General features: G+C 43.2%; 1 protein-coding gene and 1 long non-coding RNA gene across 6 annotated transcripts in view; one reads left to right on the forward strand and one right to left on the reverse strand.

The window, feature by feature from the left end:
* Positions 1-14,129, reverse strand: part of CDK19 (cyclin dependent kinase 19) — a 1,761,913-nt gene that overhangs the window by 1,543,443 nt on the left and 204,341 nt on the right. The window lies entirely within an intron of this gene.
* Positions 1-14,129, forward strand: part of LOC146821193 (uncharacterized) — a 61,472-nt gene that overhangs the window by 46,307 nt on the left and 1,036 nt on the right. The gene's annotated exons all lie outside the window — the stretch shown is intronic.

Raw genomic sequence — 14,129 nt, forward strand, 5'->3', positions numbered from 1 at the left:
GTCGAAGAGTGTCTAGGGATGTTCAGGAGCATCCTGGCGGTGGCATTTTGCACCCTTTGCATTATTCCCAGCCAACTCTTAGAGGCCCCTAAGTAGAGTACATTACAGTAATCCAGATGGGATACTACAAGCACCTTGCAGAGTCAGGAAGGAGTCTTAGGATCTTATGAAGCATCTTTACAATTCCAAAACAAGTGCTGGCAAGAGCGGAGATCTGGATGTCGAATGATAAGGTGGAATCAAACCAGATACCGAGGTATTTTACCTTCAATTTAGGAGTGGGTATCGGGCCCAGTTCTCTAGGCCACCATGCAGTGGACCATATGGAGGGTTGTTTTCATACCACTAGGAACTCTGTTTTTCCTGCATTCAGTCTAAGGCAGCTGAAGCCCATTTATTGGGCCAGATCCACAAGGCATGCCTTGAAATTAGCTGCAGTTTCACCTTCGTTATGCACCAAAGTAATAATCAACTGAGTGTCATCAGCATATGCCACTAACTTAACGTCATGGCGCTCAATGATTTCCACCAGGGTGTGCATGAATATGTTTACCCTGTTATGAAAAAGTCTATTACAGTGCATGGATCCTTTTAAAGTGACTTTTCCTTAAAAGAGCCATTTGCTTCCTTGCAAGCAGACAGCCACGATGAGTGAAAAGGACGTGCTCTGCCTCTGCAGCTATACAATATTTAAAGCTGTTCTGTGGTGCAAATGACTTGTGCTGCCTCTGCAGTCTAGTGCTATTTCTTCAGCATCATTAAGCTTTTTTAAAACACCTATTGAGCTTGTGCAACTCCCCATTTGGTTTACTTATCTGTCATGTTAGTTGTAAGTGTAAAGCATAAGAAGTAATCATCTCAGAAAAGCAATGGGTGGAAGCCATGTGAAAATAATTTCTTCTTCAAGTAATGACGCGAGACTAGATTCACAGGTAAACAGGCAACCAATCTAAAACTCCAGATCAAGGTCTCAACTGGTTATACTTTGTAGGTTGGAGACAAGTTTAAGTTTAAATGATTCTTCGCTGGACAATTTTTATTTATTTGCATTTTCTTATATGACACACTGCCACTTACAGGGTCTGCTGTGTCAAAAAAAAAACGTTTAAGGCATGTTTCTGAATTTGAGGCATTTAGGTTCAGCTCTCTGGGCACAAGGTAACAAATACTATAGCATTTTTTCAGCATGAACTCAAGTTTGTTCAACAATATAAGATGGTGAGCGAGGGACGTATCTACTGAATTTCTGAGAAAGAAATTCCCAGCTACCTTTGTAGTATACATGATGACGTATTCAGGCTGATTTTAGTTGAATAATCCTGCTAATTGTGAGCTAGTGCAGTTATTAGAGAAGCTCTCAGACATGGTCTAACTTTTGAAGTTGAACAGCATCCCAATAATGGTGTTCTGAATTCAAGGGAGTATGGCTATACCTTTTCTGGGGAGTCCGCAAAAAATTGAACTGCCAGAAACAAGCCCTGATTGAATGTAGGCGTTGGCAACAATTTTATGAGAGTAAGACTGAACAGAAATATTCGCCTCTAAGATCCTCCTCTGTTCTGAGATGGTAAAAGATGGATTTTCCTACTATTGATATCTGGAGCTCCATGAGCAATTGGAACTCTAGGATAGGACAGACGTTTAGTACTGCGTCTATGGGCTTCGGACAATTGTATATTGTCAAGGACCATAACATATTATCGCACTTAGACAGTCTGTTGTAAGTTGGATTTCTTCTGGACATCATCCACACCTTTGGATGTAGAGCTTGAAAACTAATTGTGTGTGCCACTGGACAGATCTCTATCTTTGGACTTTTGTAGGTGAAAAAGGGGCCATTCTACAGAACAGGGACTCAAGGGAGCAGTGATTAGATAGAGTATCTACCAGAGCATTCCCAAAGGTAAGTAACTTGTTCTTCTTTTGGATATTTCTAACTGTTGGCTCCTCACCTGTAGAATAGATATCAATTCTGAACCTACCCCGTTGGTGGGTATGTGGAAGGACCCACGCAAAAAAGTCCCGCAGAATCAAACAGCCCAAATACCCAAGGCAGAAGTGCATCCTAAACGTGTGCACTTGTTCCAAATTTGCAGCACCAACAGATAGCGAAGACAGGCACTCTTCATGTTAATGCAATGGTAGCAGTCTTGGCCGTGGTGGAGTGAGCCCCTAACCCTTCTTGATCTTTCTTTGCTATCAAGTAGCAGATTTTAATACAGAGGACTAGACATCTGGACAGAGTCCATTTCTGTACTGCTTTGACTTTTTGTTCCAAGAGAACCACGCATAGAGCTGATTGTCCACCCAATAGTCTTTGTTATGATCGATGTACAAGCTGAGTGCTCTATAGGGGTCAAACAATGGAGTTTCTCCTACCCTTTTGAGGGGTGAGCTGGAGCAAAGAACACCGGAAGAGTGATGGACTGCCTTACGTGAAAGGAAATTACAACCATCCATAGAGAATGCTTTAGTCCTCAGCACCAGTCAGGGGCATAACACAGGCCCCCGCAACCCCTGCAGGGCGGGGGGCCCCCAAGCTCCAGGGGGCCCCCTCAGCACTGCACTTCGGCCAGGGAACCCCTGATAGAGTCCCAAAGGGGCCCCTCCACGTACCTTGCAGGGGGACCCCTCAATTATCGTTACGCCACTGGCACCAGTTTGTCTAGAAAGAAGGTCCTACTGCGAAATCACAAAAAGCTTAGGGGGAAAAATATGGACCAAATGCAACTTAACAGGTGGGTTGAACGGTTGGTATGTTAATGAAAAAAAAAGGCTGACACGTAACTTTTAATCGTAATCACTGCTCGACTTTGCTGGGCGATAGACAAAACAAACAGTAACTCATCTGACAGTTTAGCTCGCAGCGGGTTCAGGTTACAGGTCCCACACCAGTCCACAAACTTGTCCCAGTGTCCAGCGTAAACAGATTTTGCAGAAGGACATCTGGCTACTACAATGACACCCACTACTTCAGGAGATAGATCGAATGTAGCCAACAAGTTCCATCCCTGGGGATGCGACAATAGATCCTCCTGAAGCGGCAGCCTGATAGGAGGACAGATGCTCATAAGGTACAGGTACAACACTTTCCTAGCCCAATCAGGAGCCACTAGGATGACTTGGGCCATTTCATTCTTATCTTCTTCAGAACTCAGGTCATGAAAGGTATCATTGGGAAAGCAAACATGAGCACTGAGCTTTACAGTAGGCCGAATGCATCTCCAAGAGACAGCCTTCTTAGGAACTCAAACTCGCAAAAATGTTGACACTGCATGTTCTTGGTATGACAAAGAGGTCATGCCAGAGTTCTCCCAAATGCTGGAAGATGTCCTACACCACGCCTAATGCAGTTGCCATTTTTGTGATCTGCTAGGCCTTGCTGGCCGAGTTCAGCCACTTAGGCGTTTAAGATCCTGTCAGGTGGTGTACCTTTAGGAAGATGTCATGACCATTCAGCCAGGTCCAAAGGTGTATGGCCCCCTGGCACGGAGCCCAGGACCCAGCCCTCCCTACTTGTTGTAATACAACTAGGAGGACCTGAAACACTCTCTCCTTGATGGACATCAAGAAGAATTTCAATGCCAAGTGAATGGTCCCCAGGTTGATGTGGGGGGTGGGTCTCAGTCAGGGACCAGAGTTCTTTGTTCTTCACCTCTCACAGATGGCCTCCATAACCTAGTAGTAACATATCTGTCAACACAATCATTTCTGGGTGGGGTAGTAAGAACCTATTGCAGTCAAGCAGCCACAACTGCAGATCCTTTTCAGTCTACTCTGAAACCTGGATGGAGGTTGGAGGATGGAGGTTCCCTTGGAGCTGGGCCATCTGAGACTACAAATCCCACTGCAGCGCCACTGCAAAGTCAGCATATGTCCTCTGGGATGGTCAGCAAGCAGGATGTAGGAGACCACTAGATCAAGAAATCTCAGAGCCATTCTTATTGAGATCAAGGACTGAGGATCGTGGCCCCAATGACTTGGACTTGTTGCCCAGAAGGAAATGCCTGAAAGTGCACCATATCCAGCATGGCTACAATAAAAGGGAGCCTCTGTGGAGGGGTCAGGTGGGCCTTTGGATCTTTGATAGTGAATCCCAAAGATGTAAGGAGGTTCCCCATCATCTGGAGGTGGTCCGGGACGGACTGTGATTATCCTGCCTTCAACAGGCAGTCAAAGTCAAAATCAGCTTTATTCGGTGCAAGAAATACCACCATAAAAGCATGCTAATCAAAGAAGATTGGTTAAACATTCCAACATCCCAATAGTTTAAAACACGATTTAAAAGCCACCAAATTGTAAAATAAAAAGAGACAGGATATTCCATAGTCTCTCACCACATCCTATCTAATACGCATATACATAGAACAATACAGTACAATGAAATATGTGCCAAATACTCTCTATCATAAGGATACACAGGATACATGATGCAAGTACATACAGAATACATAAAGTGCAAAATGCCTACAAATATATAAAGTTACAAAATTGATGATAAATCTAAAATAGTATTCCAGCTTTTCATATGCAACGTGCCCAGATAGAGGGTACAAAGTGCTAGTGCATAAAAGTACATTAAGTGCAAAGTGCCACTACATATTTAAGAAGTTAATTAAGGACAGAATTAAAGCTAGTCATCAGGCTTTTCGTAAACCACAGCGTCCAGGTGTGAATAGTCCTTTCTTTTCCTGATTGCAAGATGGATAAATCGGATAACAACATTTATAGTTTTCACATTTTCCAGACTGCATACAAAGTTTAAGGCATATTTATAGTTAAAAAGCATATTAGAAGCAGGCCAGCAGGCTTATGCCAGAAATTAAGGGACCTGATGGGTCCCCAGTGACGTACCCCCAAGATATAGCTAACCACTTTGCAGCTCACTTCCAAACTGTATATAGCTCGGTGGCACCATACCCTGAAGCAGACTTTACTGATCTTATTAAAGACATCTCTCTCCCGAAACTATCAGACTCAGATCATACATTTATGGACAGTGCACTAACTGCTGATGAAATAGCTACAGCTATAAGAACGTTACGCTCCGGGAAAGCTCTGGGCTCCAACGGCATTCCAATTGAGCTTTACAAACTTCGACCAGATAAGTTGGCCCCCTATCTCAAATCTATGTTTGAGGACAGCCTTAAGCAGGGCACATTGCCAAATGACCAGAGGATTGCCAGTATAGTCACAATCCACAAGGAAGGGAAACCCAAAATGGAGTGCACCTCCTATCGACCTATATCGCTGCTGAATGCGGAACCCAAAATTCTAGCTAAAGTACTAGCCACTAGGCTGATCAAGGTGATAGGTGATCTAGTCCATCCAGATCAGTCGGGGTTCATGCCCAAAAGAAACACTGCTCTCAACCAGCAAAGACAGCACGGAGTCCTGGGCAGAGTACCGACGATACGTGAGGATGCCATTATAGTTTCCCTAGATGCCACTATGGCTTTCGATACACTGGAGTGGCCTTATCTTTTTGCTGTACTTGTCAAACTAGGATTTGAGACGAATTTCTGCCGCTGGGTACGACTGTTGTACAGCGCACCGATGGCTCAGATAGTTGTGAATAACAGGAAGTCAGAGCCCTTTACACTCAGCCGAGGGACCCGTCAGGGGTGCCCCCTTTCTCCCTTACACTTCGCTTTGGCCCTTGAAACACTTGCAGCGTGGATCCGTAAAGATGCAATGATCCGCGGCATGCGTTGGTCGGCGGACTGGGAGGACCGGATATCCCTATACGCGGACGATATCCTCCTTTATCTTACGTCCCCGAAGAGATCCCTAATAGCAGCTTTTGACATATTGGATATATTTGGCAGGTATTCTGGGTTTCGCGTCAATTGGCAAAAATCACTTCTGTATGTCCTATGGGGTACTTCTCCCCCTCTACCCAGTAATTAACTGATTCCAGTAGTCTCAGAAGGCTTCAAATACTTAGGCATATTTATTTCTCTAGACCCCTTAGTTCGATACGCACGCAATCTGCTCCCCCCACTAAAGCGGCTCCTACCGCGATGCACCCTGGTCGCTGTGGTCCTCCACGATCCTCTGGACCTCCAAACTGTGGCGTACAAGTGCGGCAGAGAAGGGTTCAATAACGCTCAGGGGATCCCGCTCTGCGGGAACCTATGCATGCCTTCATGCGTCGGCAGGTACTGGAAACTGACGCAGCTCCTGCCGCGATGGGCCCTGGTCGCTGTGGTCCTCCACAATCCTCTGGACCTCCAAACTGTGGCGTACAAGTGCGGCAGAGAAGGGTTCAATAACACTCAGGGGATCCCGCCCTGCGGGAGCCCTTGAGTGCCTTTATGCGCCGGCAGGCGCTGGAAACTGACGCAGCTCCTGCCGCGTTGCGCCCTGGTCGCTGTGGTCCTCCACGATCCTCTGGACCTCCAAACTGTGGCGTACAAGTGCGGCAGAGAAGGGTTCAATAACGCTCAGGGGATCCCGCTCTGCGGGAACCTATGCATGCCTTCATGCGTCGGCAGGTACTGGAAACTGACGCAGCTCCTGCCGCGATGGGCCCTGGTCGCTGTGGTCCTCCACAATCCTCTGGACCTCCAAACTGTGGCGTACAAGTGCGGCAGAGAAGGGTTCAATAACACTCAGGGGATCCCGCCCTGCGGGAGCCCTTGAGTGCCTTTATGCGCCGGCAGGCGCTGGAAACTGACGCAGCTCCTGCCGCGATGCGCCCTGGTTGCTGTGGTCCTCTGCGATCCTCTGGACCTCCAAACTATGGCATACAAGTGCGGCAGAGAAGAGTTCAATAACGCTCAGGCAGTCACTGAGTTAGTGGAAGACTAGTACCCCAACCGCCGAAGGTATGCTGCAACCACCACCATCACTTTAGTGAATATCAAGGGACACTGGTGAGCCTGAAAGGGAAAATGACAAACTGAAAATACTTCTCTTTCACTTTGGCCTTTGGTCCTGCAGGGACGGGATATGAAAATACACATTCTTCTGATCCAACAACACCATCCAGTCTCCGGGAGCCAAGGCAGATAGAACCTGGGCCAATGTGAGTATCTTGAATTCGTCCTTCCACAGGAAAAAATTAAGTGGTCGAAGATCTAATATAGGGTGAAGGCCTCCGCCCTTTTCAGCACTAAGAAATAACAGGAATAACAACCAGCTCAGATTTACGAACCAAAGACCTTCTCTATGGCTCCTTTCTCCAAAAGAACCTGAACTTCCATAGCAAATTGGACAAATGGTCCACCAAAAGCTGCTCTCGTGTAGGTGGAATAGGTGAAGGAAAGAAAAGAATGTCAGGGCATAGGACCATTGTACTATCCGCAGCACTCACCTGCGGGATGTTATGGCATACCACCCACAGAGAAAATGAGTGAATCTGCATCTCACAGGGTGGTTGTGTGCTGCTCAAAATAATGCAAATTGGAGGTTGCTTCTGTATGGACGTGGGATTGGGAAGTTCATTGGCCCTGCTGCCTTGGAGGAAACTGTATGGTAGATGCCTTACCCAGATCCCGAAAGGACTGGGGTTGCTTGTTGTTGATGGTGGTCTTTGAAGCTGGTTAAATGTAAAGCCCCTAGCAATGCCTTGAAAGAGATGAAATTGGATACTGCCTCGCGGGTGTGAAAAGTCTAAGGGAATGCACAGTGGCTTTACTCTCTTTAAGGACTTGAGGGCTGAGTCTGTCTTCTCGCCACAAAAGTGAGACTTGTCGAAAGACATATCCATGAGCAAAGCCTTAACGTCACCCGAGAACCCTGTGGTTCTTTTCCACGAGTGAAGCAGAGCACCACACTAGTGCCAACTGCTCATAGCAGTCTGTTTGGTCAAGAAAACATTCTCTTTCCAAATTCCTGAATTCTTTAGAATCTCTGTCTGGGGGCGTACTGGGAAAACAACTGGGGTTAATCCTGCTAGTGGGTATGTGGTGACATGTCACTTGTCTGTTTACTGGTGGACAAGAGCAGGGTTTGGACGGTGTCGGTCAGGGCCTCTTTGAGTGACAGTAGGCGTCAAGATGAGTCTTGGCTGTGTTGCATCACTTCCGTGAGGACATTAATTTTCATTTCAAGGGAAAGCATTTGTAGATCCAAAACTTCGGCTGCCTGACCGATGAACCAGGCAAAAGAAGCAGACTCTTCAATGGAAGGACCAGTGCGGGAGATCAGCCCTTAACCTGTTTTGGTGTCACAGAGAGATCCAGAAATTTGGGGTGCATCGTGATTAGCCCCGGATTCAGCACCTCATCATGGAGCGAGACAATGGGGCACTTTGATGTCCTTGTGACTTCTCAGTTAGAGAGTGGAAAGGCTAGGACGAGGCCTGATTGGATTTTTTTGTATGCCTTTTTTAACTTCAACAGGGAATGGGTTCATGTCTGTCACTTCAAACGTCCTATACACGACATCCATTGATTCTCATCGATGTACAGCTTAGCTTTGTGGTCCAAGATCGCATTCAGGGGCATCAGGGAACATTTCTCACATGACTTGGGAGTTGTGGCCTGACCCCAAACGCCAGAGACTCACCTTGTGGGGATCTGTTACAGACATCCGTTTCCAACAGTCCCTACTAGGCTTAAACCCTGTTGTTGTACGAGGGGACATATTTCCTTGCACACTGGAAAATAAATTAGGAGCTCATAAACGGACAAGAAAAAAGTAGGTTATAGCCTTGGATACTCAAAACAAAGGTGTGGAAAGAAAGTAACTGAGCGGGTGTGGTACCTCTATGTGGCGCCAGACACTTCCGGACCGGAGTTGAAGCAGATCCTCACAACATCACATACTGGCCTACAGGAGCAATGCTGAAATATTTTCTAGATCCATAAGAAATTTTAATTTTTCAATGGGTCAACTTAAAAAAAAGTCTTAGCTATCCAATAAGGGTTTGTTTCCAGAACTAATGGGAGATCCGAGCCAGAGTATTTGGATTATTAATACAGATTAACTATAAATCCCATATCATCCGCATAAAAATAAGTCTTGACTTGAAACGTTTGCACAAGGTGTGCTAGAGGGAAAAGATAAAAGTTAAATAGTAAAAGCTAAATTATTGAGTCTTGTAGAACACCACACAGTACAGATTTAGGGGACGAGATAAAAATCACCCACAAGGAAGGACTGGGATCTTCAATGACACAAAGAAAGATAACCATGTTAAAACATTTCTGCTAATTTGAAAGTGATGCTAGACATTCGTTTACCATCTTATAAAAGTCATAAGTGATGGAAGTAATGACAAGTTTAATGCTCATCCTTTATCAGAAGCCTGCTTGTATTCGATGTAGGAGGTCAGTCTAATGCAGAAAATGTTGTATCTTGGACCCAACGTCTTTTCTAGTAAATTTCAGATCAGGCATTAAGGAAATAGGTCGAACGCTTAATGATTCAGTGAGGTCAAGCAAGATTTGTCTTTTTTTTTTTAAGCAAAGGGCGTACAATAGCTATTTTAAAGATACCTGGTATCAATCTTGCTAGAAGGGAAGAGTTTAGAATTTCACACACATACAGAGAAACCTACTCTTTAATTAGTTGCCTGAAAACTCTAGGAATAAGATCACCTGGGAAGATCTGCGTGTTTCAATTTGATTTTCACATTCTTTGACTGTTACATTGTTAAGTTTTGTTAAACTGAGTAGCCACCTGAACATTTGCGAAAGGAATTTCTTCAGAAAAATCAAATTGATTATATTCGAACTGATCTATAATCTTTTTGCTATTTTTCTGGAGAAAAATGGATAAGGTGTATGCAAGTTCTTGAGAGGAGATAATATTATTTGAGAAAAGAGAATTATTCAAGGGATCAATTGTGTGAAATATCACTTAAAATAGATTATTGGTGGTTAGAATTTCTTGGGTATAGTATAGTCTTATGGCTTCTCTAATCAAGCTGTCTTATGTTTTTTCCTATATCAATATGTTCTAATGTTTATGCCACTGCATTTTAGGTTTTTAGCAATGGTTCCTCTATTTTTAACATGCTCCCTGCATGTTTTAGGTTAAGGGTCTTTTGTTGAACTGGCTAAGTTCATCTAAAATGCCCACTGGATCAGGTTGATGAGGCAGACTCCTTGGGTGGTAAAAGCTGTGGTCCATTCTTGTGGCATCACCTAGATCTGGGGGACCATCATCAGACTCAAGAAAGGAGGGGCCCATATAGGAGGAGTTGGTGCTGGTCACACAAGAAGCATGCTATGAGTTGTCTGCAGAGTGAAGGCGAGCTGGAGCGTCCTACTTCCATAGGCGCGATTGATCGGGGTCTCTAGTGGCTAAACAGAGTGAGTTGTTTAAATGGGCATTGGACTGGGATGCTGGGTACCCAAGACAATATCACTGAAGGAAGCCAAACAAAGAATAACCAAGTATAATTGGGGGGATACTGGATGTAGTCAAAGGACTTATATCTCAGTTGGAAGGAACAGCGATTCAGCTGGACCAGAGTTTGAGTTTGAAAGAAGGAAGTGTCAGCATGAAAGTTGAACATTGCATCAAGAGGACTTCCACCAGTCTGTGATAAATACCTTATGCCAACTGCAGTCTACACAAGAGACCTTAGACAATGCAGAAGTGCCACCCTTCTTAGGATTCGGGGCATACCCTCACCTACTGATGACAAATATGAAGCAGGGCCAACAAGAGGACTTTTTGGAGGGAGGTGCTAGGTACTGAGTCGGTATCTCAAATGGTGGCTTTGAGAACTATCAGACTACTGAGGAAGGGACTTTTGGTATTAGGTTCAAGTACTGGCACCTTGCTCGCAGAGTTTTCTAGTCCTGCACAGTCAGAAACAATGACTGGAGTGGCAGCTCAGACATCTGACCTTAATTTCCTATGGGTGACGGTCCATGTGTACATGGATCTCACCAGCATGGCTATTCAGAGGAGACAAGTACAGTAGTAGATTAAAAAAAGAAATGATAGGCAGGGATGTGACTCTTTATGTTATTCCCAGTGGCACTTGGGGTGAAATTCAAAGGGAAAGAGTATAACTTTACTCATTCTGGGGGTACATGCTGAAAAACAAGAGACAACTGGGACCAGGGTTTCAATTTGGGGATTTTGTTTGTCCTCAACATCTGTGCCTCTCCCTTTTTGCTGCAGTCTGATGTTTGTCTTTCATAACAGGATCAGGAGGGGAGTGACTGAATTTCCTTCATTTATTAGGTCTTGTGTTTTTGTTCCACTCCCTCTCTGCCCCTGTTCTATTGGGGCTCGAAATACAACGCTGGGTAACAGATGAGCGATACCAAGGGAGTTCTTTATCAAGATGATATACTTTCCATTAAGAGAACTGCTGAGGTTTGTCCCTATGGGAGCACTGTGGAAGGTTTCTGATTCATTGTGAATATTGTGCATCAAGAGGAATGCTATTTACTTTTTAAAAAGTTATTGGAACTTAAATTGGATGCATAAGTGATAATGCAAGCTGTGAAGCTAAGTGCAACGCTAAAAAAAAATGGGAATTAGGACCTTTTGCTAGACAAACACTAAGAAAAAGTCACCAAAAGGATACAGTACAATGCATTAAGACTTATTGTATGGAGAGAATTATTTTGTACTTTGAAGAAACATTGGCAGTTGTATACATATAGAAAAGTTAAATCTTTCTCTAGGAATCTTAGCCCTAGAGATAATAAGGAACTCCAACAAATGCAGAACTAGTACATGCTGCAAAGATACATATAATAAATGTTTCTCAAGGCAATGATGGCAGACAGTTTTTAGAATCAAAGAATTTGTCAACTGCATCACAACATTTTGTATCTAAATCATGTACTGCAGTTCTTAATTTGTTAAAGAATAAGTGCTGGTGCCCATAGCTCTGCTCCGCTGTGTTATTAAATAAGGGCAGCAAATAACAGGGCTGCATAGTGTTGAATTCACTCCAGATCTCTTTAATCCACTACCAGACACTTCTTGCTCCTTTATCTCACCCTTACCGGTCCCTACTTTCTCCCTTTATGGCCGTTTTACCATGTTTCTCTTCCTCCTTTTTCCTGCTTGTGCGTTTTTCGCTTTCTTGCTCATGGTCAATATCTGATGAGGAAAAATAAGTGCCGGTCTCAGAAATGAATGCTGGTGGGCCCCACCGGCTCGAATTAAGCACTGCTGTATTTTATTTGTGTGAAACGGTTATGTGGGCTCCACCATAATGTTGAAAACAAGGTGGAGGAAAAACATCAAACTTCTTAGTATTTAACACATTGTACCAGACCGTCTTAGGGGAAATAGGTAAAGTCACTTAAGACTTGTTGACAGTAGACCAGGGGTTCTTAACCTTTTGACTTCTGTGGACCCCCACTTAATCATTATTGCAATCTGGAGACTCCCACTGTGTCATTACTGGAAGCTAAAGACCCTATCCTCAACATTTTCGATGATTTGAAGCACAAAACAATACATACCAAGATACAAAAACAAGTGTTCATCAAACAAATTAAGATTTATTTGACTTAATTCACAAACTAATATCAAAAAATAAAAATCTTAATTTTAATAGGAACGTTGGAGCTTTTCCAAATTCAACTGCGGTGACTCACCTTCCACACTATATTCTGTTTGATGCACTTGCACTGTTCCCACAAATGAATTTGAGGGTACCAACTTGATTTTTTGCTTCCAATTTAAAATTTCTTTACACTTACAGAATGTTTTAACATTTTCAATTTGACATATAGCTTCTTTATTTACACTTAATTAATCTGTTAATATTATTTAATTTTCTAAGCAATCACAGACCCACTGACTGGGCTTTTTGGACCCCTGCGGTCCCTGGACCACAGGTTTAGAGCCATTGCACTAGACAGGTTAATATTCTACAGAGTACTACATTTAGAAAGTGTTACTAGTGAATTACACAGTTTGTTGCTGGCTGTAAACTAGCACATGATCCTGTCTAGCTGTTAGAAAGGATATGACATGAACCTTGTGTTATCGGTGCTAGGAGCCAAAGTTGGAAGTTATAAACTGTAAAACTTTCTGTAAAACTTTCTATGCTGATCTTGTTGTTGGCAATGGATATTATATCAAGTTGATGATATTCCTATCTGGAATATAGATTTTAAAAAGTATGTACTATTTTTTTTTTTTTTATCAGTATACCCTCATAGCTCTGCTTCCCTTCTAATCTGTGAAGATATTGTAGATATTGCAAGCTGGGGTATTCAAGTATGCACTTTATAATTCAACCTCCTGTGTGGACTTTTTCCAAAAGGAGTCTTTAATTCACCTCTCTGTATAAAATGGAAACAACAGCCAATACCGCAGCCCTAGGCAATATCACTTAACCAGGATACAAAAAGCTATAAGCCCATATGGGGAAACCATTCATTACATTTAATTAGATGATCGCAGTTTGAGTACAAGTGACTATAGACCTGGCATAGAGGTTAGAAGGACGATCCCTCCATCAACCAGCTGTTAGGTTTGAGACTAAAGTTGGCCAATTTCTATTTTTGTTATCTTTTCCCTTTTTGATGTTTTTTTTTTACTGCAGCAGAATGGCTTCTAATTTTTAACTTTTTAAATTTCACTTATTATTTGTATAGAATTGGGTGACGTGGTACTCTGTTAGGAACTGAAGGGCTGGCACAGAGGTTGGAAGTGTGATCTCTTCACTGAGCAACATCACGGTTTGGACCATGGCTGATTGGCTCCTATGGTTTGACGTTTTATTTTGTGACATTTTATTTTTCACTTTTTATATTTTAAATATTTGTTATTCATTTTTTAAATGGCCGACACGTAGTTTGATCACTTGCAGACAAGGACATTAGTTGGATTACCTAGAAGACTTAGGGAGAATTACAAATATTGCAAATTGCCATTTCCGGTTTCAGTCGATCTGTGCTACAACCTCTGGTGACCTTTTTTGAAGTGCAACCGTTTACTATTTAAATGAAAGTGTTATAAGTTCTCTGTATGCTAAGAACAAGTTTCTTGGTGGGAAAAGCGGTCTCTGAGAAAATAAACCTGGGATGTGTTATAGCTATAAGATAACTTATTTTTAATATTGAGTGGCACATAATATTAGTATTTTATTGTTTTCTACTTGAGACCGTATCAGATGTTTCTGTGTGGCTGGAAAGGATCAATTCTTGGACTCCTTAAGCTTCAATGGCATTTAGCGATCTATCACTAAC

Source organism: Triturus cristatus, chromosome 6, assembly GCF_964204655.1.
Source record: "Triturus cristatus chromosome 6, aTriCri1.1, whole genome shotgun sequence".
In the NCBI taxonomy this organism is placed as follows: domain Eukaryota; kingdom Metazoa; phylum Chordata; class Amphibia; order Caudata; family Salamandridae; genus Triturus; species Triturus cristatus.